Raw genomic sequence first — 24,695 nt, 5'->3', positions numbered from 1 at the left:
CAACAATTCTGTCATTCTGTGCTGGTACTGCAGCAGAGGGGCATGGCCCAGTCCCACCTTCTCTAGGATTACATGTCTCCAATAAGCATGGTGAATTTCTTCCTTTGTTAAGGATACTCAAACTCCATGATATAATCATAAAACAAGCTATTCTTAAAATATTTTTCAAATAATTTTTAATAATTTCTTTACCATCACACATTCTGTGATATAGGCTTTTATATCACACGATGTGACTGAAGAATAATTTACAGTCCAGATCCTGCATTCCATGGACCAACCAGACCATAACCTTCCTAGAGTTTTTGGATAGGACCTATTCTGTTTCATAATAGGAGAAATATTATACAAGTGGGCAATAAACATACAAAAAGATGCTTCATCTCACTAGTAATCAAAGTAAAGCAAACATAAATGACAGTAAGATATTGTTTCACTCAAGAGACTCACAAAGATTGAGAAAAAAAAATTAGCTGCAGTGTAGGCAATAGTATGGGGGACCAATAATTCACAAACACTGCTGATGGGCATGCAAACTGATACATTCCTGACAGGTAGTTTTGCAATACATACAAAAACTGAAACATGCCTTGGACCCATCGATCATCAACATCACCTCAGGAGTACAGGCATGTCTAGCTTTATTGTGTGTTGCTGTATTGCACTTTGCAGATGCTATGTTTTTCTACAAATTGAACGTTTGTGGCAAGCGCGTTGATAAGTCTTTCGACACCCTTTTTCCAACAGCATGTGCTTACTTCATGTCTGTGTCATGTTTTGGTCATTCTCGCACTATTTCAAACTTTTTCATTATAATTATATCTGTTATGGTGATCTATGATCAGTGATCTTTTATGTTACTCTTGTAATTGTTTTGGGCACCATCAACCACACCTCTGTAAGACAGCAAACTTAATAAATGTGTGTTTTCTGACTTTCCAACAACCAGCCCTTCCCCATCTTTTCCTCTTCTCAGGCCTCTCTATTTCCTGAGACATGACAACATTGAAATTAGGCCAAGAACATTGAAATTAGGCCAATTAACCCTACAATGGCCTCTAAGTGTTCAAGTGAAAGGAAGAGTCACATATCTGTCACTTTAAAGCTAGAAATGATTAAGCTTAGTGAGGAAGGCATGTTGAAAATGGCTGTCTGTGCTCTAGAAATGGAACAACAAGGAATGGATGGCAGCACATCTGTTTGTAGCATGGTTTACTGAATATTTTAAGCCCACCATTGAGACTTACTGCTCAGAAAAAAAGAGATCTCTTTCAAAATAGTACTACTCATTGACAATGTAGCTGGTCACCGAAGAGCTCTGATGAAGATGTACAAGGTTAATGTTGTTTTCACGCCTGCTGCGGCCCATGGATCAAGGAGTAATTTTGACTTTTAAGACTTATTATTTAAGAAATACAATTTGTAAGGCTATAGCTGCCATAGCGATTCCTCTTATGGATCTGGGCAAAGTAAGTTGAAAATCTTCTAGAAAGGATTCAGCATTCTAGATGCCATTCAGAAGATTCGTGATTCATAGGAGGAGGTCAAAATACCATCCTTAATAGGAGCTTGGAATAAGATTCTAACCTTCATGAATGACTTTGAGGGGTTCAAGACTTCATTGGAAGAAGTTACTGCAGATGTGGCGGAAATAGCAAGAGAATTAGAATTAGAAATGGAGCCCGAATATGTGACTGAATTGCTGCAATCTCATGACAAAACATGATGAGGAGTTGCTTCTTTTGGATAAGCAAAGAAAGTGGTCTCTTGAGATGGAATCTACTGGTGAGGATGCTATGAACAATGTTGAAATGACAACAAGGGATTTAGAATATCACAGAAACTTAGTTGACAAAGCAGTGGCAGGGTTTGAAAGGATTGACTCCAATTTTGAAAGAAGTTCTACCGTGGATAAAATGTTATCAAACAGCATGATATGCTACAGAGCAATCTTTCATAAGAGTCAATCCATAAGGCAAACTTCATTATTGTCATTTTTTAAGAAATTGCTACAGCCACTCCAACCTTCAGCAACCACCCCCTGAACAGTCAGCAACCTTCAACACTAAGGCAAGACCCTTCACCAGCAAGATTATAACTCACTGAAGGCTCCGATGATCCCTAGCATTTTTTTTTTAGCAATTAAGTATTTTAAATTTAGGTAATCTATATTGTTTTTAAAAAATATAATACTATTGCACTTTTAATAGAGTAGAGTGTAAACATAACTTTTTTTTTTTTTTTTTTGAGACGGAGTCTCGCTCTGTCGCCCAGGTTGGAGTGCAGTGACACAACCTCGGCTCACTGCAAGCTCCGCCTCCTGGGTTCATGCCATTCTCCCGCCTCAGCCTCCGGAGTAGCTGGGACCACAGGCGTCCGCCACTGCACCCGGCTAATTTTTTTGTATTTATTTAGTAGAGACGGGGTTTCACCCTGTTAGCCAGGATAGTCTCGATCTCCTGACCTTGTGATCCGCCCACCTCGGCCTCCCAAAGTGCTGGGATTACAGGCTTGAGCCACCGCGCCCAGCCAACATAACTTTTATATGCACTGGGAAACCAAAAAATGTATTTCACTTTATTGCAATATTTACTTTATTGCAATGGTCTGGAACCACGTCTACAATATCCTCAAGATATGGCTATATAACCTGGGAGATAATTAGACAAATTTGGAAATCTGGATGTAAAAGAATGTTTACTGCAATTTTTAAATGATAGTAAGCAATATAAAAAAACCTAAATGAATAATAATTGGGAAATGCATAAATGGATAATAGGACAGCTGTTTAATGGAATATTATATACTGCCACTATAATTAATGGTGTCATTATTTATGGACATAGAGTTGTCCACAATGAGAAAGTACACTCTTGTTTTCTAACAATGGCATATGGAAGTATAATATGCACATTCTGAGAGTGATCTGGAGAGTTGCTCACCAAAATGTTATTTCTCTCAGCAGTAGGATTTAAATTGACTTTTCCATTTTTCCTTTGTACTTTTAGTCATTTTAAAACTAGAAAACAATAATAACAATAATTCTATTTTCACTTTGGTAGAAAAAAAAAACCCAAACCACTGAACCAATCTCCAGCTGTGACCAGCAAGTCTCATGAATTTTATTCAGTCCGGTTCCAGGGAGGTATTTACCAGAATGACAACCATGGCCAACTGATATTAGAAAGAGTTTATTAATATCAGGAATAGATGGGCGAGATTAAATTGGAGAATCTAATAGACCCAAAACCCCAGTTCCACTTTACTTTCTGTTGTTTCCAAAATCAGAATGAAGCCAGTAACAAAATGAGGAGCTAAACGTTTTAGGCAAATCTTTTTGCATTCCAGGTAACATTAAGGTGAATTGTAAAATGCTCAATCTATTTTGAGGATATTGGAGCTAACCTACCACTCAATAAAATTTGTATTAATGTTTTCTTTATGAAACTCAAAGAGTTAACAAACAAATATGTCTCCAAAAATAGGCAACATAAGAAATGGGACATAAAAAATACATCTGTACTAGTCCCGCCAAAGCAAGAGTGCCATCTCTACAGTATGGGAGCTCCCATTGGGCGGCTGCCTATATCCCTCCAGTGACAAGATGGGGTTCTTTTTACTGTGCATCACGGTCCCCTCTACAGCCAGAGAGCTTACTCACTAGAGTTCTTCCTAAAAAGCCTGAAGGTACTCGGATAGTACCCTAATACTGGGATTATCTTCTCATTTCATGGAAAGGGAAATCGAGTCACAATGAGGCCAAGAGGCTTAAACTTGGCATTTCAGACCTCAGAGCTTGAAATGGGGCTCCCACATCAAAATTCTGTCCTGAGTCCACTACTTCTTTTTGCTACTTGAATCATGAGCAAGCCGAGAGGCTACCCCAGGGCTTCCCAAGGGTTACCTTTCCCACCTAAATGTATAAACTCTTTGGATTCTTAATAATTTTTAAAAAAAATTAAAAAATAAATCTTTTGTAGAGACAGATTTTGCTTTGTTGCCCAGGCTGGTCTTGGACTCCCAGACTCAAGTGATCCTCCCAACTTGGTCTCCTAAAGTTCTGGGATTACAGGTGTGAGCCACCACACCTGGCCAATTCTTTTGATGTTTAAGCTTGTAAGCATGCAGAAGTGACAAACTTCATTTTACTCGTTTAAAACATTATTGGGGCCAGGCGCGGTGGCTCATGCCTGTAATCCCAATACTTTGGGAGGCTGAGGTGGGTAGATCACGAGGTCAAGGGATCGAGACCATCCTGGCTAACATGGTGAAACCTCGTCTCTACTAACAGTAAAAATTAGCTGGGCGTGGTGGCGTGTGCCTGTAGTCCCAGCTACTCTGGAGGCTGAGGCAGGAAAATCGCTTGAACCTGGGAGGTGAAGGTTGCCGTGAGCCGAAATCGTGCCCTTGCACTCCAGACTGGCAACAGAGCGAGACTCCATCTCAAAAAAAAAAACAAAAAAAAAAAACCAAAAACCAAAAAACATTATGGGAAGACACAAAAGTTCTTATAATATACACACCACCTATATAGCACCACAAAGAACAGTGACCATATGACTATAGCTCCTTTTTCTAATGTTCTTTACTACTTTACAAGTAATCTCTTTGTCGAGAAAACATTGCTATCGTCAACAGTTCTAAAATGTCTTTGTTTCATGGAAGTGGTGATGAGAAAGGATCATATGCTTGCTTGCCTAACATCACAGGTGGAACGTATACATGTGACTTAGGCACAACCCCTAGAGACCCATGGGCTTGAGGGTACCCCACACAGTTCCACCACGTGGATGGCCTGAACTGCTCAGGATACTTCTAATAGAAGCATAGTTATGTGGAGTGTGGAGGGGAAGGTCTTACTGAGCCCTTCACCCAAAGTGGCAACTTTTTAGAAAAATTCTCAACGAAACATTGACACTTCTGTCCTCCTTTCCTCCTGCTGCGACAGCCAGACAACAATGGCTCAGGCCCCAACCCCAACGCCCGGCTCTGTGCTGTTATGACTCAGATGCACCTCTGCCTCCACGTTTTTATCCTCTCTGCTGTGGACCCCACAGTGCCTGCAAATGCACCTTCCTCAGCCCTGATCTTTCATCTCACCTTGCCAAAGTGCCAGTCTGAGTCTTCCATGGTAGATCTGGTTACTGAGAAAGAGACAGGAGAAAAAATAGACACATTTCTGTGGCAATATTCTAGCCCTGATATTCCAGCACTTCCCACAAGTCCTCCCCTCTGTACCCCATCCCTCACCTACACACATAGAGGCCCAGTCCAGCTGTTGGGACAAAATACCAAAGAAATCACTCTGTGGCTCATATCCTCTCGCTAAAATGCAGATTGAGATTATTGTAGTCTTTTGTAAATCCACTATTACCACCAATGCATTACTTTATTTTTCTTTATGGGGTTAAGTAGCATGACCATAATTCAGTGTCTAAACTTTTTAAAGGTGGTACTATTGGCAGTTGTGCCACAATGCCAGTTGCAAATCAGGACTGTCCTCAGGAATTGGGATATGTGTTCCTCCTGGGTGTGAGGAAAACAAGACAAAATAAGGAAAGGCTAGGGAAGAGGCCCAGAGCGGGCTGTTTTGCTTTCAACTTGCTTTCTGACATTGCTAATAATAAAAATCCTTAGAAACTTCCAATGAGCTGTGCGCTTGCTTCAGGACTGAAACATTGAGGAAAAGTTTTATGACTATACTCTATAGGCTAAACATGGGAGGAAAAATAGTACCAGCCTCACTTTTCCCATCAAAACCCTTCCCCCGACCGTGCCAGACCCCCACCTGCTGAAAGTAAAAGCAAAGGACGCAGGCAGGCCAATTCTTGGGGTCCTCAGAAAAGATAAGAAGGGAATGAATGAATGAATTCAAGCACAGACTTAGAAGAACCTCAGGGAATTTATTCTGGGACACTGGTAAGTGTCCCAGAAACCCCTGGAGCTCCCTCTCTGAAGCCATGAAGTCCTTGCCAGTGACAAACAAGTGGAAAGTCCTGTTTCTCAGTGCCTGGCAAGTGGGATGGGAGGAGTCTGGGGAAGAGTCCAGGCCTATGCCCAGGCATCTGTGAGGAAATAGTTTGTAACACCTCAAGGTCCTATTGAACATACTGTCTCACAGAAAGGACCTTGGTTAATTAGGGTCTATGGTGGCATCTCCCTAGGAAAGTAGGAGTTTCTTTTGGGAAGAGACTTCTACAATCCAAACAACCACCTTTTATGTGAACTCTTGGAATCCACCTATTGGTAAGGTGGAAGAGTTAGCAGACATGTTTCTATGTGGGCAAGGGGGTGGCCTGGTCACTTTCTAGGTTCCTGCTGGCTTTCAGAATGTGTCCATAGGAGGCATCAGACCTGGCCAGAGGAAAATCACTTTGTCCAGTCTCACAACTGATAAGTAATAGTTACAGAAATACAGCACCACAAAGTTGTTTAAGCCCTCATTACTCTGTGCTCTTTCCTCACCCAATACCATCTATTCATTAATTCTATCATTCATTCAACTTATATTTATTTATCCACTTTTATGGCTCAATTATCACCTATAAGGAGATGACTCAATTGTTTATCTCCAGCCCAGACCTCTTCAGTGAGCTCCAGTACACCTATATCTTCCTGGTATGTCTCTTTAGTGTCTCAAAGGTGCATCAAACTCAGTGTTGCCAAGGCCAAGCTCATTATCAGCTCTTAAACATATTCCCTTCTTTTCATCCCCATCCTCATTACTCCAGTGCAAAGAAACCAGAATATCCCCCATGGACAATTGCATCTGCCTCCTGGCAGGGGTCCCTCTTCACCCATCTAATTCATTCTCTACACTGCAGCTAGTGGGATCTTTCCAACTAGCAAATCTCATTACCTTACCCCATCTTTTGCTAAAAACAGGTCAATAGCTTTTCTTTGCTCTTAGAATAAAGACCAAAAATCCCACTGTGTTCTGCTCCCTGACTGTGGTCTAATCCCGCACATTCCCTCACTCTTGCAGTCTCAGTGTCCACGCTGACTCCTCTCCATAGAGCGCTCTCCTCTAATCAACGCCTTCTCTCTCTTCAGGTGGCAGGACATCTCTCCAGTAAAGGCTTGTAAAGTATGTTCCACTCTCCTGTAATGCGCTCTCTTAGTCAATGTACCCCTCTCCTTTGAGGTAAGGGTCAGGGCTGTAATTTGTTATTTACTTTGGGCTTCTTTGATTCCTGGTTGTTCCTCCTCTAGACTGTAAGCTTTGTGTGGGCAGGAGCTGTGTCTGTTCGGTTTACCATAAACATTCATCAAATAATTACTGAATAAAGAATAAAGGGAAAAAAGGAAAGAGAGAGAGAGGAATTATTCCCATTCTCCCTCAACACTTTTGGTCTTTTCTACTTTTGGTACAAAAAGTAGTACTTTTCTACTTCTGGTCTTTAGTTCATGCTGTTCCCTTAGTCTAGCAGGTTCTTCTTTCTCCCACCAGTTGAAACCCTATTTCTTACTCAAAATGCCACTGTCCTATGTCTGCCCTTCATTTCTAGCATTCTTTGAGTTTGGTCTGGATTAGGGTGCTTTATGTATACAGTCACCTTTTGGGCAGGGTCTATGTCTTATTTGTCTCTGTATCCTACCACTGCCACTGTCCCCAACCTCAGGGCGTAGGGCAGTACCTTCTACAAGTTTATTGAAAAGAAGTGAATTCAGTGGAGCTACTGAAAATAAGGCCAGAGCCATGAAGAAAGGATTCCTTTCCCAGTTAGGGGATGCCATGTTGGATAGTCACACTATTGCCTGGTGCCATCCTATTTGTGATTTTACTGAAGTTGTACTGGTAGTTCTACTACACTGGTTCACAAAAGAAGTCAAACAGATGTAATTTCTACCTTCCAGTATCCCACTATCTAAAATGGTGAATGATATTAAGCCAAACTGAAGGCAAATGTGTTCAGTGGATTTGATGAATAGAGGTAGAGGGAGTTAGATATCCTGGGGCAACCACCATCTCCCCTCCACTAAATCAGGGAAACTGTCTATCTTCACTTAATTCTATTTACTTAACACTAGCCTAAAGAAAACTTGTTTTCATTTATCCATCTGTCTCATTTTCAAATAAAATTTCTAAATGCAGACCACACACGATATTTCAGTGGACCTAACACTGATTTATGCTAAGACTCGGGGAAGGGAGGCACTCTGAAGAAAGATGCTTCACCAGCAATTTTCTGACTGTCAGCCTTTGCTCACTCTGCTGTAGTAACATGCAGATGCAGTTTAGTGTCTCAATTACTTCTGGATTTGGTCCATTCAAGAGTCATATCATCGCTGCTATACCAAGTAAGCATGAAAGTCAAAACTGTGATTCCTGACAACCATGGTGATAGAATATAAATTAAAAGGCCCTTGCTTGCTTAGCCATCATTCTGAAAACATCAGAATGCAATTTGTTGGACAGATTCTATAATCTGCAGATGAAGGCAGTTATAGGGCTCAAGTTTATCCAGCGTTAACAAGCCCTAATAGTCTAGTTCAGCTCAGACATAACAAACGGAAATGGCTTTAAATTATCCTTCCCTAGAGACATGATTTCATAAGAGAACAAACTCTATATGTGCACAGAGAGATTTCCAATGTAAACATGTGGTGGAAGCTAAAAGCTGCAGCCGAGTTTCAAGCCTGGATATGCCAATGGCAGGGTATTTGATTTCAAAGACACCGATTTCCTCCCAGTGCGATAGCATGTATGCTTTTTTTGCTGACTACACTTTGAACTGCAGAATACACACAAGCTTGCATCTATGTGTAATTTTATAGTTTTCTTTCTAGCTAGGATATTAATAGATTTTACTTAGCCTTTCCATGCATAAGTATGACTGGGATATAGATGCTTAAGGGATAAGGTTCCTCACAGAAAACACAAGGCTCCCTCATCACCTGGGCTGTCTGAAATGTAGACTAGCCTTTAAGGCTTTGGAAAACACAGGGTGAGCAACTTGGGTCTTCCATGTTCAAGCAGGATATCAACCAAGCTCCCCATGGATATAAAAAAGTAGGGAAGCCAGGCATGGTGGCTCATGCCTGTAATCCCAGCACTTTGGGAGGCCGAGGTGGGTGGATCACCTGAGGTCTGGAGTTCGAGACCAGCCTGGCCAACATGGTGAAACCCCATCTCTACTGAAAATACAGAAATTAGCTGGGCGTCGGGCACGCACCTGTAATCCCAGCTTCTAGAGAGGGTGAGGCGGAAGAATTGCTTGAACCTGGGAGGCGGAGGTTGCAGTGAGCCAAGATGGTGCCACTGCACTCCAGCCTGGGTGACAGAGTAAGACTCCATCCAAAAAAAATGAAAAAATAAAAAATAAAAAGTAGGGAAAGGAGAATTCCTTTGCCCTGTAAAGAGAACAGAACATCCTAGTTTGTTCCTTTTAGGCTAATCAGGTCTAAAAAGCCTAAGACCAAGATTTTACAATGACACTCAGCCAATGTCCATTTGGCCTATATGTCAAATGAGGTCCATCTCTTGTTTTTATATGGCCCATGAGCTCAGAATAGTTATTACAGTTTTAAATAGCTGAAAAAAAGACAAAAAAAAATTTTGTGACATGTAGAAATTATATAAATTTCAAATTTCAGTGTTCATAAACAAAGTTTTATTGAACACAGCCATGCTCATTTGTCCAGGTATCATCTATGGTGACTTCACACTACAGTGGCAGAGCTGTTTAGCTGCAACAGAGATTACAGGACCTGCAAAACCTAAAATAAATAAAGGCCTAAAATATTCTGGCCCTTTACAGAAAAGGTTTGTTTATCCCAGATCTAAACTATGAGACAAAGTCAGTATCGCCCAGGCTGGAGAGCAGTGGCAGGATCTTGGCTCACTGAAAGCTCTGCCTCCCGGGTTCATGCCATTCTCCTGCCTCAGCTTTCCGAGTAGCTGGGACTACAGGCGCCCCCCACCATGCCTGGTTAATTTTTTTGTATTTTAGTAGAGACGGGGTTTCACCCTGTTAGCCAGGATGGTCTCGATCTCCTGACCTCATGATCCGCCCACCTCGGCCTTCCAAAGTGCTGGGATTACAGGCGTGAGCCACCGCGCCAGGCGAGACAAAGTCAATGTTAATCTTCAATTGCTTCTTTTGTTTTTAAACAAACATATGCATTATGCCTATGAGCTCCCAAGTGAGTTAAATATCCTTTGCATTTATACTAGAATCCATTTAGCCAAAGTGGAATGAATGCCTTTGTACAATTTTATTTCAAACCATCAAGTCTTGCATAAACCATTTTGACCTGAGAGCACAAGGAAATCATAAGTAAGAAATCTTAATTTTTATTTAAAATTTCCTGAATTTGAAAATATCTTATGACTCCAGTCCAGAGGGCACCAGCTTGCAATATCTGATTTAGACCATGAATATACCATAGATTCTCCACTTTTTAGTCATTACAAACTGTTCTTGCTACCAAGGCAGGCCTAAGAAAATTGTTTGTGCTTTGCAAAGTATTTTAAATTTTTATATGATTTTAAAAAACTTAGTCTACATTTATCATCAAAGCTTGTCACAGAAGACATATTAGTTTCAGGGACATTAAAGCTTTAAACTGGTAAACTCTTTGAGGGAATGTCCTTTGCCCTTAATTTTTCTCATGCCCTCCCAGAGCATGGTCCATGCAATGGTCACTTGGTACCATTGGGTGCCAAGATAGGTACTTGCTGACCTTACCAGCACTTTTCATTTCTTGACTTCTCTCTTGCCCTGTTGATGTTCAGGGCCCACATGGAATATTCAGCAAATTCATTATTTCATCTCTGCCCTGGGGTAGTGTATCTACTCTCTTTTTAGTGTGCTCTAAAAAGATTAGACTCTCTAACACTTTAAAGTCCTCTCTCAAACCACACAGATATATTCTGCCTTGGATTCCCAAGCAATCTTACTGTGTATGGGTGTTTTAATAAAGATCAAAAGTGACCAGCAGCTCTCTGCACTCTAAGAGGAACAAAGACTGCTAGTATTAGTAGCTGAAACTGCTGATGCTGTTCACGGGCCTGCTTCTTTATTTATTATTATTATTTTGAGACAGGGTCTTGCTCTGTCATCCAGGCTGGCGTGCAGTGGCACAATCATGGCTCATTACAGCCTTGACCTCCCAGGCTCAAGCAATCCTCCTGCTTCAGCCAATTTGGGAGGCACACGCCACCATGCCTGGCTAATATATATGGTTTTTCATACAGAATGGGTCCCTACTACGTCGCTCAGGCTGGTCTCAAACTCCTGGGCTTAAGCGATCCTTCTGCCTTGGCCTCCCAATATGTTGGGATTATAAGCATGAGCTATCGTACCCAGCCACCTACTTCTTAAAGTCAAATCTTTGCAGTACAGGGGACCCCCAATCATTTTGTGGGTACTAAATCTACTTCCCCAAACTGAAAGGAAGTAAAGGAATGCAGCTAACAAAAACTCTGAAACTGTTACTCTTTCATGCATAGGTAAATATGCATTTAGTCAATAAACATTTATGAAATACTGCTAAAGTGTCAGGAATGATGGTAGATATTAGAGACAGCAGAACGAGCATAACTTGGACTTTGTCCCTAAGATCTTTCAGTCTAGCGAAAGCAAACAGTGTTGCAGACAATTCATGAAAAAAAAAATGTGTTGAGGATTACAGACATGGAAGGGAAGAAGAGGAAGAAGATGCTTCATTCTTCCTAAGGGTGAAGTGTGAAAAAGGCTTCAGAGAGGTGGTGGCACTTCGATTGAGTCTTAAAAGCTGAGCCAGCCTTGTGGGGTAGAGGGAAGGCAAGAGGGGAAGGGATAAATTATAGGCAGAGGAGCAGCAAAAGGGACCCAAAAATGTAAACTATCCTAGACCATAAGAAGTACTCTGAGAAATTCACAATGGTTCTAGTGTATGTGTTTACTGGGAGGAGGGGTGATGGAGAAATGAGGCCGAGAGAGAAACCATTCAGAGATATACGGCTGGAGAACTGAGCAGCTGCCAGACCTTGAGGTCCCTGTATGTATGCTAGGGAGTCTGGAATAAATCCCAGAGACAGTGAAAAAGACATTGAGGGATTTCAAGTACAAGAGTAACACAATCACATTGTTCTCCTAGAAAGAACACTTCGGACATGCTACAGAAGAGGGACTGAAGGGCTACAGAGTGCGACTGCTGGATTAGTTCAGGCAGCAGAAATCCAAGGTGTGAATTTAGACCCTGGATGTAGAGCTGAATATGAAATCGAGGAAGAAATCTTGATGATCGAGTGGTTGTTTGGGGGAAGGGGCAACAGAATAGAGAGGAAGTTGATTCCCAGGTTGTTGTTTAGTGGCTGGGTAACTAGCGGAGCTATTCACCATGCAAAGAAATAGAAGAGGAGGAATAGGATCTTTTTTGCTTAAAAACAACAGTAACAGAAAGAAATCAGTGCCTTCCTGATTATATTCTAGGCTAGGAAATCATATCAAATGAAGTTGCGCTTCGGGCAGCCTTAGAAAATTCTTTTTCTGTCCTTGTGGCTTTTGAATGTCATGGGTTAGATTACCATGTCAAAGATGAAACCACTTTAAATCTGTTTTGGAAAAAGATGGGATATAAATATGTAATATAAAAAACATCAAGATATTTATATTTTAATCTATTCTCTGCATGCATTCAAAAACAAATATAGGATCTTTCTGAAATTCTTCTGTGAGGTTTGAGGGGACTATTAAATTACACACCTTTTCCACAACTGAATTCTGAACCCATTTGTGTTAGTCTGTTCTTGCATCACTATAAACAAATAACTGCCCAGGCGCAGTGGCTCACGCCTCATGCACTTTTGGAGGCCAAGGTGGGTGAATCACTTGAGGTCAGGAGTTCGAGGCCAGCCTGGCCAACATGGTGAAACCCCATCTCCACTAAAATACAAAAATTAGCTGGGCGTGGTAGCACACTCCTGTAATCCCAGCTCCTTGGGTGGCTGAAGCATGAGAGTCGCTCTTGAACCCAGGAGGTGGAGGTTGCAGTGAGCTGAGATCATGCCTCCAGGCACTCCAGCCTGGGCAACAGTGCAATACTCTGTCTCAAAAAAAAAAAAAAGAAACACCTGACGCTGAGCTTAATTGGCTCACAGCTCTGCAGGCTCTACAGAAATCATGGTGCTGGCATCTGCTCAGCTTCTGGTAAGGCCTCAGAAAGCTTATAGTCATGGTGGCAGGTGAAGGGAAGCTAGCATGTCACAAGTTGAGAGTAGGAACAAGAGTGGGGGGAGGTGCCACACTCTTTAAATAACCACATTTCATGTTAACCACCAGAGCAAGAACTCATTCATCACCAAACGGATGGACTAAGCCATTCATGAAGGATCTGCCCCCATAATCAGAACACCTTCCACCAAGCCCCACCTCCAACACTGGGGATTTTAACATGAGATTTGGAGGGGACAAATATCTAAACTATATCATTATGCCTCTAGCTCCCCAAATCTCATGTCCTTCTCACATTGCAAAATATAATCATACTTTCTCAATAGTTCTCCCAAGTCTTAATTTGTTCCAATTCCAACTCAATCAAAAGTCCCAAGTCTAAAGTCCAAAGTTTCATCTGGAGATGAGTTCCTTCCACCTATGAGCCTGTAAGATCAAAAACAAGTTATTTATTTCCGAGATACAATGGTAATATGGGCATTGGGTAAATATTCCCATTCCAAAGGGAAAAACTGGCCAAAAGAAAGGGGCTACAGCTCCCATGCAGGTCTGAAACCCAGAAGGGCAGTCATTAAATGTTTTTTTTTTTTTTTTTTTTTTTTTGAGATTGAGTCTTACACTGTTGCCCAGGCTGGAGTGCAGTGGCGCGATCTCGGCTCACTGCAAGCTCCGCCTCCTGGGTTCACACCATTCTCCTGCCTCAGCCTCCCGAGTAGCTGGGACTACAGGCACCCGCCACCATGCCTGGCTAGTTTTTTGTATTTTTAGTAGAGACTGGGTTTCATCATGTTGGCCAGACTGGTCTCGAACTCCTGACCTCATGATCTGCCTGCCTTGGCCTCCTAAAGTGCTGGGATTACAGGCGTGAGCCACCGCACCCAGGCTATTTATTTATTTATTTTTGAGACGGAGTCTCGCTCTGTCGCCCAGGCTGGAGTGCAGTGGCGTGATCTTTGCTCACTGCAAGCTCCGCCTCCCAGGTTCACGCCATTCTCCTGCCTCAGCTTCCCGAGTAGCTGGGACTACAGGCGCCCACCACCACGCCGTGCTAATTTTTTGTACTTTTAGTAGAGACGGGGTTTCACTGTGTTAGCCAGGATGGTCTTGATCTCCTGACCTCGTGATCCACCCACCTCAGCCTCCCAAAGTGCTGGGATTACAGGCGTGAGCCACTACGCTCGGCGGCAGTCATTAAATCTTAAAGCTCCAAAATAATCATCTTTGACTCCATGTCCCACATCCAGGGCACACTGGTGCATGGGCAGCGCTGTCTCTGTGGCTTTGCAGGATGCAGACCCCATGACTGCTCTCATGGGTTGGAGTTGAGTGTCTGCAGCTTTTCCAAGCTCAGGATACAAGCTGCCCATGGCTCTACCATTCTGGGACGTGGAGGGTGGTGGCCCTCTTCCCATCACTCCACAAGGCAGTGCCCTGGTGAGGACTCTATGTGGGGGGCTTCAACTCCACATTTCCTCTCCACATTGCTCTAGTAGAGGTTCTCTGTAAGGGCTCCACCTCTGCAGCAGGCTACTGCCTGGGCACCCAGGATTTCCAATACATCCTCTGAAATCTAGGGGAATCTGCGAAGTTTCCTTCACTTTTGCACTCTGTGCACCTGCAGGCTTAATACCACATGAAAGCCACTAAAGCTTACAGCTTGTGCCCTCCAGAGCCAGCAGCCCAAGCTGTACTTGGGGCCCTTTGAGCTGGAGCTGGAGATGGAGCTGAAGCAGCCCACATGCAGACAGCAGTGTCTCAAGCCTGAGCAGGGCAATGGCCCAGGCCTGGTCCCTGAAACCATTATTTCCTCATAATGCTCTGGGTCTGATAGCAGAGTCTGTCTCCAGGATCTCTGATATGCCTTTTCCCCATTGTCTTGGAAATTAGCACTTGGCTCCCTTTTAGTCACGCTAATCTTTCTAAGCAAGTGGTTGTTCCTCAGCCTGCTTGTATTCCTCTCCTAAAAATGCTTTTTATTTCTCTGGCCACATAGCCAGGCTGCAAATTATCCAAAATTTTACACTCTGCTTCCCTTTTAAATGTAAGTTCCAACTTTAAATCATTTCTTTGCTCATATATCTGATTGTAGGCTGTCAAAAGAGATAGGGGGAAAATTACACAACATTATTCTGGGCAATGATATTTTAGACCTGACCCTAAAAGTTCATGCAACAAAAGCAAAAATACAAAAATGGGATTATATCAAAATAAAAAGCCCCTGTACCGCAAGGAAAACAACTGCATGAAGCGACAACCTTTGGATTGAGAGAAAATATTTTCAAGGCATACATCTGATTAGGGTTTAATATCCAAAATATATAAGGAGCTCAAATTGTGTGGTGAGTATAGTGAATAATTATGTACTGTACATTTGAAAATTGTTAAGAGAGTAAATTTCAAATGTGCTTACCACAAAACTGGTAAGTATTTGGAGCGATGGATATCTTAATTAGTTTGATTTAATTATCCCATATTATATTTATTAATTATAACATTACATTGTGCCCATAAATACATACAACTGTATTTGTCAATTTTAAATTAAAAAATAAGCAAAAAAAAAAAGGCAGCAGAAATGGAGACCAAGGGCTACATATACTTTAAAGATAAGGAGCAGGTAACTCCAGGATTTGTTGCCTGAGTGGATTTGGGACCAACATCCAGAGGACAACAAAGACAGAAAACTCTGGGTACTCATTGGTATTCACCTAAAACTGAAAATTTCAAAAAAGTCTACAATTAGGTCAAACGTGGACATGTATGAATTTACAAGATGTAGAGGCCACAAGTACCAACAGTTACCAAATGATCTGCTCCCCTAAGTGTCCTTCCACATGGTGACAAGGATAAACCTTTCTGTGCCTTTCTACTTGCTTTCACTTGATGGGCTTCACTTTATGGTAAGGAAATCTTTTGCTCATTAACTCCAAAGCTAAACTCTTCATTAGAAAGAGAGAGACAGAGAGAGAGAGGGAGAGAGAGAGAAAGAGAGAGAGAGAGAGAAGGCATGGGTACATAGCAACAGTGAGCTTCCCCAAAACTGGGTTAGGCAGTGCCCCCTGTCCCGTCCCTCTATGGCTGGTGGAGGACAATATCTGAATGTGAGAAGTGCTTCCTTATCTCAGACTCACCAGTTAGATAAGCCATTCCACTTTCCCTAAGGAGGAACAGTGAAGAAGCAGAAAGGCCAAGAGTGACTTAGGGAAAATCCTTCCTCCTAGAGAACAAAGACTTTCCCCCTAAAGCCCTTGACTAGTACATTTTTTTTTCTTTCCTAATATAAGCAGTAGATAGGATAGAATTTAATTCCACTCAGTAAGCATCAAGTGGCTTCTGTGTTCCAAGGATTGGACTAGGCACTGGAAATAAAGAGATAAAAGACAAAGTTCTGTCTTCAAGTGTTCACATCCTATTTCTGTAAGATAGGCCTCTAGAAGGAAGATAAACAGGTGATAGAGTCAAGGGGTAAGCAAATTATATGGGGAGCAAACAGGAAGTACTAATTAGTTGTAACCTAGGGAATTAGAGTGAATATGAAAAAAGCATCTGGATTTTTTTTTTCTTACACTATACACAATATGTCAAGCCATCATTTCCTTTCCATTAGTGAAAGATTTTTGTTTGCCACAGGATGTGAAAGTGCACTATATGCAGTTGTGTGATATATTGGTGGACATATATTCTTTCCACCCCTTTTCTAATAACTGAAACCTTCCTTTCCTTTGGAGAACTGCTCCAGCCCTACCTCTGGGGCCCTGTCTTCCTGCCACTGGGGTAGACAAAAGATCTAATGGGCCAATCGGACTCTTTTTGAACGTACTGACAAAGTTGGAGAGAAAAAGGACCTTATGCCTTATGAGATCCTAAGTGATACGGACCAGAGACTGCTGCATTGCTCCTCCCATATGGCAAAACCTGCTGCGAATGAAACCAACAGGAGGAAAGCAGAGCAGAGAGATGGAATTACAGCAGAAACGATGATGACATTGTTGGAAACCCATTAGATCCACTTCTTAGCCTTCGCAATTACATTAGCCAATAAATTCCACTGGATCTGTCACTTGTATTTATCATAAACTTAGAAATCACTTTATTAATAAAACATTACTTATAAATTGCTTCTACCATGTCTTTGACCTAAGAAAATAAGGTTCAGACTTCCACAAAATTTTATGAAAACCCTGACCACTTTAGTGCCGTAATAGATGTTCTAGGAATTGCCAATGATTCCATAAATGACACAGTGTCATTTAATGATGAAGCTACTCTGATATAGTATCAGATCAACTAATTTTTCCTATAATATACTTGCATATAACTCAACCCTTCATATTTCTATGATGTATTTTATTCATCATGCATTTTTTGCATTACACATTACTGAAATACAGTTACCTTGATTCTTGTTCTTTAAAGAGATTAAATTCATTTTCAGTTCCAATTTAGTCATTAACATTGTGCTTTGCCTTAACATTCTCTCTGCCCAGCTCATCTTAGTGGCATCTTCAAGGTAAAATCACCTTTGATATGTGAAAATTCTTGCTTCTCACCTTCCCTGAAGGGGAAAATATCAGCAAAATTATAATTTGAAATTGTAATGAACTCTATTTCCCTGCTTCTTAACCTATAAGGATGAAATGGGACAAGTGAAAACATCTAGAGATCTCTGAGTGCCAAAGGCAGACTGTTCTCCGTTGCTTTCATATTTTACTTCCCTAACCAGATTTCAATGTCCTAGAGAGCCAAGCGTCATGGATGTCTTGGGATATCCCAAATATGCAAGATGGTATAGGAGCCTAGGGAAAACCTCCCCTTCAACCTCTGAGTGTTTACTGAAAATCAACTGACAAAAGGCAGGTTAATAGGAAAAAAGGCATACAAAAATAATAATATGCACGCATGTGCACAGGAGTTATAAAAAATAAGAAAAACTCAAAGAAAGGGTCAGATAGTTGAAGTTTTCATCCTGAGGTTACAGAAGGAATAGAGGCTTAGAGTCTGGCAAGACCAGTTATGGGTGGAAGAGAAGAAAAGCATGGCTAGCAAAGGCAGTCTTGTAATGCAGATGAAACCTCACAGGTAGCAGCCCTCCAAAAGAGTAAGTTTCTGTTAGATCCCCAGAGGTGTCAAACTCTCAGTCTCTCTCTCCCAGGAGCCCATCTGTCCTAGATCCAGACAAGTCACAGCACAGAAAGGCTGGCTGTTTATTTCAGCAATGTAGATTTTCTCTACAGATGTAAATCTCCCCCACAAAAGGTAGTTTTACAGGGCTATTCCTGTCTGCAGGTTCTCTGAATAGCCATCTCAAATATGTCAAAGAAGTATATTTGAGGGTGAAGTATTTTGGTTTCCTTTAATGGTAAAAAAAGGAAAAAGGAAAAATGTATTTACTTTCCTTGGTAACTCATTGTATCGGTCCAAAGACACCTTGAAGTTATTTCTGATAAATATTTCTAAGTAAACACTATTAGTAAAATACTATTGAATACTAACCATGTGCCAGGCACTATGTTACATTCCTCCTAAAAACATTTCTTCTTTTTTTAACCCTTGTGTAGACAAAGAAAAAGTAGCAGCCTTCTCTCTAAAAGATCATTATATGGTCACATCTCAGCACTGCCAATGATTAAACTACCTCAATTTCTTTAAACATTCTTTATTGTGATGATTAAAATTATATACATTGTAGAAAATGACTGTGCTATTAGATTGCTATCTTACTGTACTACTTTTCAACTTTTACTACTTAGGAGAGGCAGATTTCCCAATTCTCTAATTTTCTCAACATTTAGACTGATCCCTATTTATAAGAGGAAGAACTAGGCTTAGAGAGAGAACAGTACATTCAATGTTCATCTTAGTGGCATCTGTAAGGTTAAATCACCCCTGATATATGAAAATTGTTGCTTTTCACCTTCTTTAAAGGTGAAAATATCATCAATAAAACTGAAATTAGAAACAAAGTTATTTGGTATAATGCTAGATGAAAAATATGGCAACCATAAGTCTCTCCTCCCGCCACCCAAGATGCTGAAAGGAAAGAAAGCCAAGGAGAAAAAATGGCTCCAGCTCCTGCTGTCATAAAGAAGCAGGAGGCCAAGGAAGTGGTGAATCCCCTGTTTGAGAAAAGGCTTAAGAATTTTGGCATTGGACAGGATATCCAGCCCCAAAGAGACCTCACCCACTTTGTGAAATGGCCCCACTATATCAGGTTGCAGCGGCAGAGAGCCATCCTCTGTAAGTGGATGTAAGTGCCTCCTGCCATTAACCAGTTCACCCAGGCCCTGGACCACCAAACAGCTACTCAGCTGCTTAAGCTGGCCCACAAGTACAGGCCAGAGACAAAGCAAGAGAAGAAGCAGAGGCTGTTGGCCCAGGCCAAGAAGAAAGCTACCAGCAAAGGGGACATCCCCACTAAGAGACCACCTGTCCTTCGAGCAGGAGTTAACATGGTCACCACCTTGGTGGAGAACAAGAAAGCTCAGCTGGTGATGACTGCACATGATGTCGATCCCATCGAGCTGGCTGTCTTCTGCCTGCCTGCCCAGTGTTGTAAAAAGGGGGTCCCTTACTGCATTATCAAGGGGAAGGCAAGACTGGGACATCTAGTCCACAGGAAGACCTGCACCACTGTTGTCTTCACAAAGGTTAACTCGGAAGACAAAGGAGCTTTAAGCTGGTGGAAGCTATCAGGACCAACTACGACAGATACGATGAGATCCACTGTCACTGGGGAGGCAATGTCCTGGGTCTCAAGTCTGTAGCTCACATTATCAAGCTCGAAAAGGCAAAGGTTAAAGAACTTTGCCACTGAACTGGGTTAAATGTACACTGTTGAGTTTTCTGTCCATAAAAATAATTAAAATAATACAAAATTTCCTTCAAAAAAGAAAAAAAATATGGCAAGCATAAAGATACACTTTGAGATAGCTAAATAGCCTCCAATCTTAACCTACACATGGGTGGGCCCTTGGCAGCCATGTTTAAGCCATGTTGTCTGGCTGGATTAAGGGCAGACATATCACCTGTGCCAGACTGATCAGATCCTCTCTCAGGAATTTAGATTCATTGATGCTAGTCTCCCTGGGCTGGGAAGTCGAACTAAGGACGTACAAATGTGGGTAATGAGGATGCACCATGTTTGGCCATGTGCTCAGCAAGCAGCGAAAGTGGCTAGCTAAGAAAGAGAAAAGAAAGAAAGCAGATGTACAGAGAGAAGCAGAGATCTGAATCCACAAGCCCCTGAAGGGAGCCAGGCAGACAGAGAGCTACACCTGGGCAACAGGGACTAGTTGCCTGGGTCCTTGTAAATGTTCCTGTTCCAGGCTCTGGTCTCTTATGAAGTCCAGTTGTATTTCATGCTGTTGGGTTATGTGAGAGTCTCAGGATTCCTTATGACAAATTGTTTTGTTGCTGTTAAGATAGTTTGGGTTTCAGTTATTTACAAATAAAAGATTTTTGGGCCTGGCACGGTGGCTCATGACTATAATCCCAGCACTTTCGGAGTGTGAGGCAGGAGGATTGCTTGAACCCAGGAGTTCAAGACCAGCCTGGGCAATATAGTGAGACCCCATCTCTTAAAAAAAACAAAACAAAACACAAAAACTAAAAAATTTGCTGAGTGTGGTGGCACAGGCCTATAGTCCCAGCTACTAAGGAGGCTGAGGTGGGAGGATTGCCTGAGCCAAGGAGGTCGAGGCTGCAGTGAGCTGTGATCATGTCACTGCACTCCAGCCTGGGGGACAGAGTGAGATCCTGTCAAACAAAACAAAACAAAACAAATAAAAATTTCTAACCTAGGCAATAAGCAAGTGGTTCTTAATTCAGGTTGAGCATCAGAATGTCCTGAAGAGGTTTTAAAAACACAAATACCCCTGCTCTGTCCCCAGGGATTCTGATTCAGCTGGTCTGGGATATAGCCTAGGCAAGGGAAAATTTTAAAAACCTCCACCTGAGAATTATGGCCCATGGAATGGCAATAGGTAGACAGCAGAAAGCTAGACAGCAAAGGAAAAAGGACATTTCGGATCAAAATAACCATGCCAATAGGGAAGAAAGAACCACAGGATGCAAGAGTACAGCCACTTCCACAAAGCTGCATGCTACAATGGCTAATTTTAGCATCTACTTTCACACAGAAAAACTGTGGTCAACTTTAGACATCTGTCCTGAAAAGAGATTTAAGGTTCTGAGGGGGTATTTCAGGTTTAATTCATGTATCAATAAACTATCCACTGCAGCTTTAAATCTGAATCATTTTGGTACCTGAAAGCATCAAATCTTTTTAAAAAATTATTTAGCTGGACAATTACAGGTTGCGATGGGCTAGGATAGGCACCAACAAAAATAAGATGCGGGTGTGTGCAAAAGAGGCAATTATGTGGGAATTTGGTACACAGAAATTCTCCCCTGCACAGGAAGAAATTGAGTCCAAAAGTTGATTGTATTCATCTGACAGCAAGATTAACACTCAAATTATGGAATAAATTAGTAAGTAAACTACAAATGAAATGACCCTCTTACTAGTTTGACAAAGGAATTCATCTCAGTTAGAACATGGAACTTTTCTGAGGTAGATGAGAAAAATTACTGTAATGTTTGTTAAAAACATTTTTAAACAACCATAAAAAGGAAATGTAGAGTATTCTACCTTATATAAATGCATCTTTTAAGAACTACATTATTTGGTTAAAAGCACTGGGGACAAACAAAGACATGGTTAGCTGTCTTTCAAACCCTGGGAATGAATTCTCCACCATTGAATGGGTTGGTGTCTAAAAGCCACATCAGGATTATAGCATTAGTTTCAAGAAACTGATACAAAGAAAGAAAATCTGATTTGGGTCCTAGAAACCTACACTGTTTAATAGATGCATTGGTGGCAAGTAGAATTCTATCATTATTTTATATTAAGGTTCAAAGCACTTTTGTCAAAATGTAGGAATTTGGAGTGTAATTTGTTTAAAAACTTGAAGAATTTGCTTGTAATTTATCAGAGTGCATCAAAATAGCAATCTATGTGTTGGACAGTAACACCCCCAGGGACTCAGTCCTTTATTTCTTTTGTCAACTAGATTGCTTCACATCTCCCATGGGTAGCCCCCATGTATACCAATAGGGATGAATAAGTGTTGAGTGAAATATAATGAAAAGGAAATATAATCATTACCACACATTTATGACATCATTCTAGGCAAGTAAATGATCTTACCTTTTTGAATTCTGCTTTCTTTATTGTAAAACCAAGACTCATCCAAGTTAAATACAAAGGAAGATAGGACAGTTTTGAGAGATAAGTGGTTTAAAGCAAAAGATGGCAGAACCATAATTAAACATTCAGTTTCCTTAATAGCTTGTTCTCCAAATGATATAATAATAGCTAACATTTGTTGAATACATTATATATCAGACATCATTCTCACATATTATTAACTCTTTTAACTCTCCGAATAACCTCTGAAATAGGTACTATTATTATTGTTACTTTTACAATTAAAGAAACTGTGGCACAGACAGGTTAAGTAACTTATCCAAGATAAAACAGCTGGAAGTGGCAGAGCCAAGATATACACCAATGCAAGTATGGCTTCTGATAAATCTTCTCTCAGCCTTTATGCTATACTGCTTCTTGAATGTAGTGACCACAGAGACTTTTAACCTCTCCTTCTAGTCCCTTAAAGTATTGCTAACCTAATGGCTATTTCCAAAATACCAAACCCATGGTGGGTGCCTGATTGTCCATGGGGAAGGCTCTGTAGAACTTTCTGCTCTTGTTACTAGAAAATCAGTAGTTACAGATTCTAACTCTACCTTTAATTAGCCAGGTGCATCTGAACAAGGCTCTCAAGGCCACAATTTCTTCATTTAAATAAATAAATTCTATTAGATGATCCCTGAAGCTATTTTCCAACTCTCTGAAATGCTATGAAAAACAGTAAAAGATTCCAAGCCTCTTCTACCACTCCCCACATTGTCAGACCTTATCAGCACTGCCTTCACCAAGCTTAAAACCAGATCCAGGAAGGTGAGCTGGTTGCAGTGAAATCTGTTAGTATCATAGAGGAAAGACTGTTTAGGGACTGCAAAGATGCAAATCAGAAAATTACTAAGAGACTAAAGTATGCTGATTGTACTAATCAACGGAAAGAGTGGCTATCTGCTTTTTTAATTTTGAGAAAAATGTAAATGCAGAAAAGTACAGAGAAAAATATAACATATTTTCTGTTTCTTTTTTCTTCTTTTTTTTTTTTTTGACACAGGGTCTCACTCTGTCGCCCAGGCTGGAGTGCAGTGGTGCGATCTCGGCTCACTACAACCTCCACCTCCTGGGTTCAAGCGATACTCCTGCTTCAGCTTCCAGAGTAGCTGGAATTACAAGCACCCGCCACCATGCCCAGCTAATTTTTGTATTTTTAGTAGAGATGTGGTTTGACTATGTTGGCCAGGCTGGTCTCAAACTCCTGATCTCAAGTGATCTGCCTGCCTCGGCCCCACAAAGTGCTGAGATTACAGGCATGAGCCACTGCGCCCAGCCAACATATTTTCTATATTTTCTTCAGTTCTTGTTTGTTTTTTTATATATATATAAAAAAACATATATAATACTTATATATGTGTGTGTATATATATCATAAAATATATGCTATATCTATCCTATATATCATAAAATATATGCTATATCTATCCTATATATCATAAAATATATATCTATCCTATATATCATAAAATATATGCTATATCTATCCTATATATCATAAAATATATGCTATATCTATCCTATATATCATAAAATATATATCTATCCTATATATCATAAAATATATGATATATCTATCCTATATATCATAAAATATATGATATATCTATCCTATATATCATAAAATATATGATATATCTATCCTATATATCATAAAATATATGGTATATCTATCCTATATATCATAAAATATATGGTATATCTATCCTATATATCATAAAATATATGGTATATCTATCCTATATATCATAAAATATATATCTATCCTATATATCATAAAATATATGATATATCTATCCTATATATCATAAAATATATATCTATCCTATATATCACTTGATATATCAAGTAAAGTATGCCAATCACATTTCTTCCTCCAGTGACAACCACTACCAAGATTTGGAGAGGTTATCTGTGCTACCATGTTATGGAAGCACTATTCACAATGGCCAAGATATGGAATCAACTTAAAGGTCCATCAACAGATGAATGGATAAAAAAAATGTGGCCTATATGCATAATGGAACACAGCTGATGCTTGAACAACACAGGTTTGAACTGCAAGGTCCACTTACATATGGATGTTTTCAATAAAGCTACTCCAACCTGTCTCTCCTATCTCCCACTACACTCCTCCACCTCTTCTACCTCTGCCACCTCTGAGACAGCAAGACCAGCTCCTCCTGTTCTTCAGCCTACTCAATGTGTAGACGATATGGGTGAAGAATTTTACAAAGATCCACTTTCATTTAATGAATGGTAAATATGTTTTCTCTTCC

General features: G+C 40.7%; 1 protein-coding gene and 1 pseudogene across 14 annotated transcripts in view; one reads left to right on the top strand and one right to left on the bottom strand.

The window, feature by feature from the left end:
• Positions 1 to 24,695, bottom strand: part of RAD51B (RAD51 paralog B) — a 914,255-nt gene that overhangs the window by 370,691 nt on the left and 518,869 nt on the right. The gene's annotated exons all lie outside the window — the stretch shown is intronic.
• On the top strand, positions 19,188 to 19,974 carry LOC134808412 (large ribosomal subunit protein eL8-like; annotated as a pseudogene).

The sequence above is a fragment of the Pan troglodytes genome, chromosome 15 (assembly GCF_028858775.2).
Source record: "Pan troglodytes isolate AG18354 chromosome 15, NHGRI_mPanTro3-v2.0_pri, whole genome shotgun sequence".
Taxonomy (NCBI): Eukaryota; Metazoa; Chordata; class Mammalia; order Primates; family Hominidae; genus Pan; species Pan troglodytes.
Note: the sequence above shows the minus strand (reverse complement) of the source record. Positions and strands in the feature narration are given on the sequence as shown.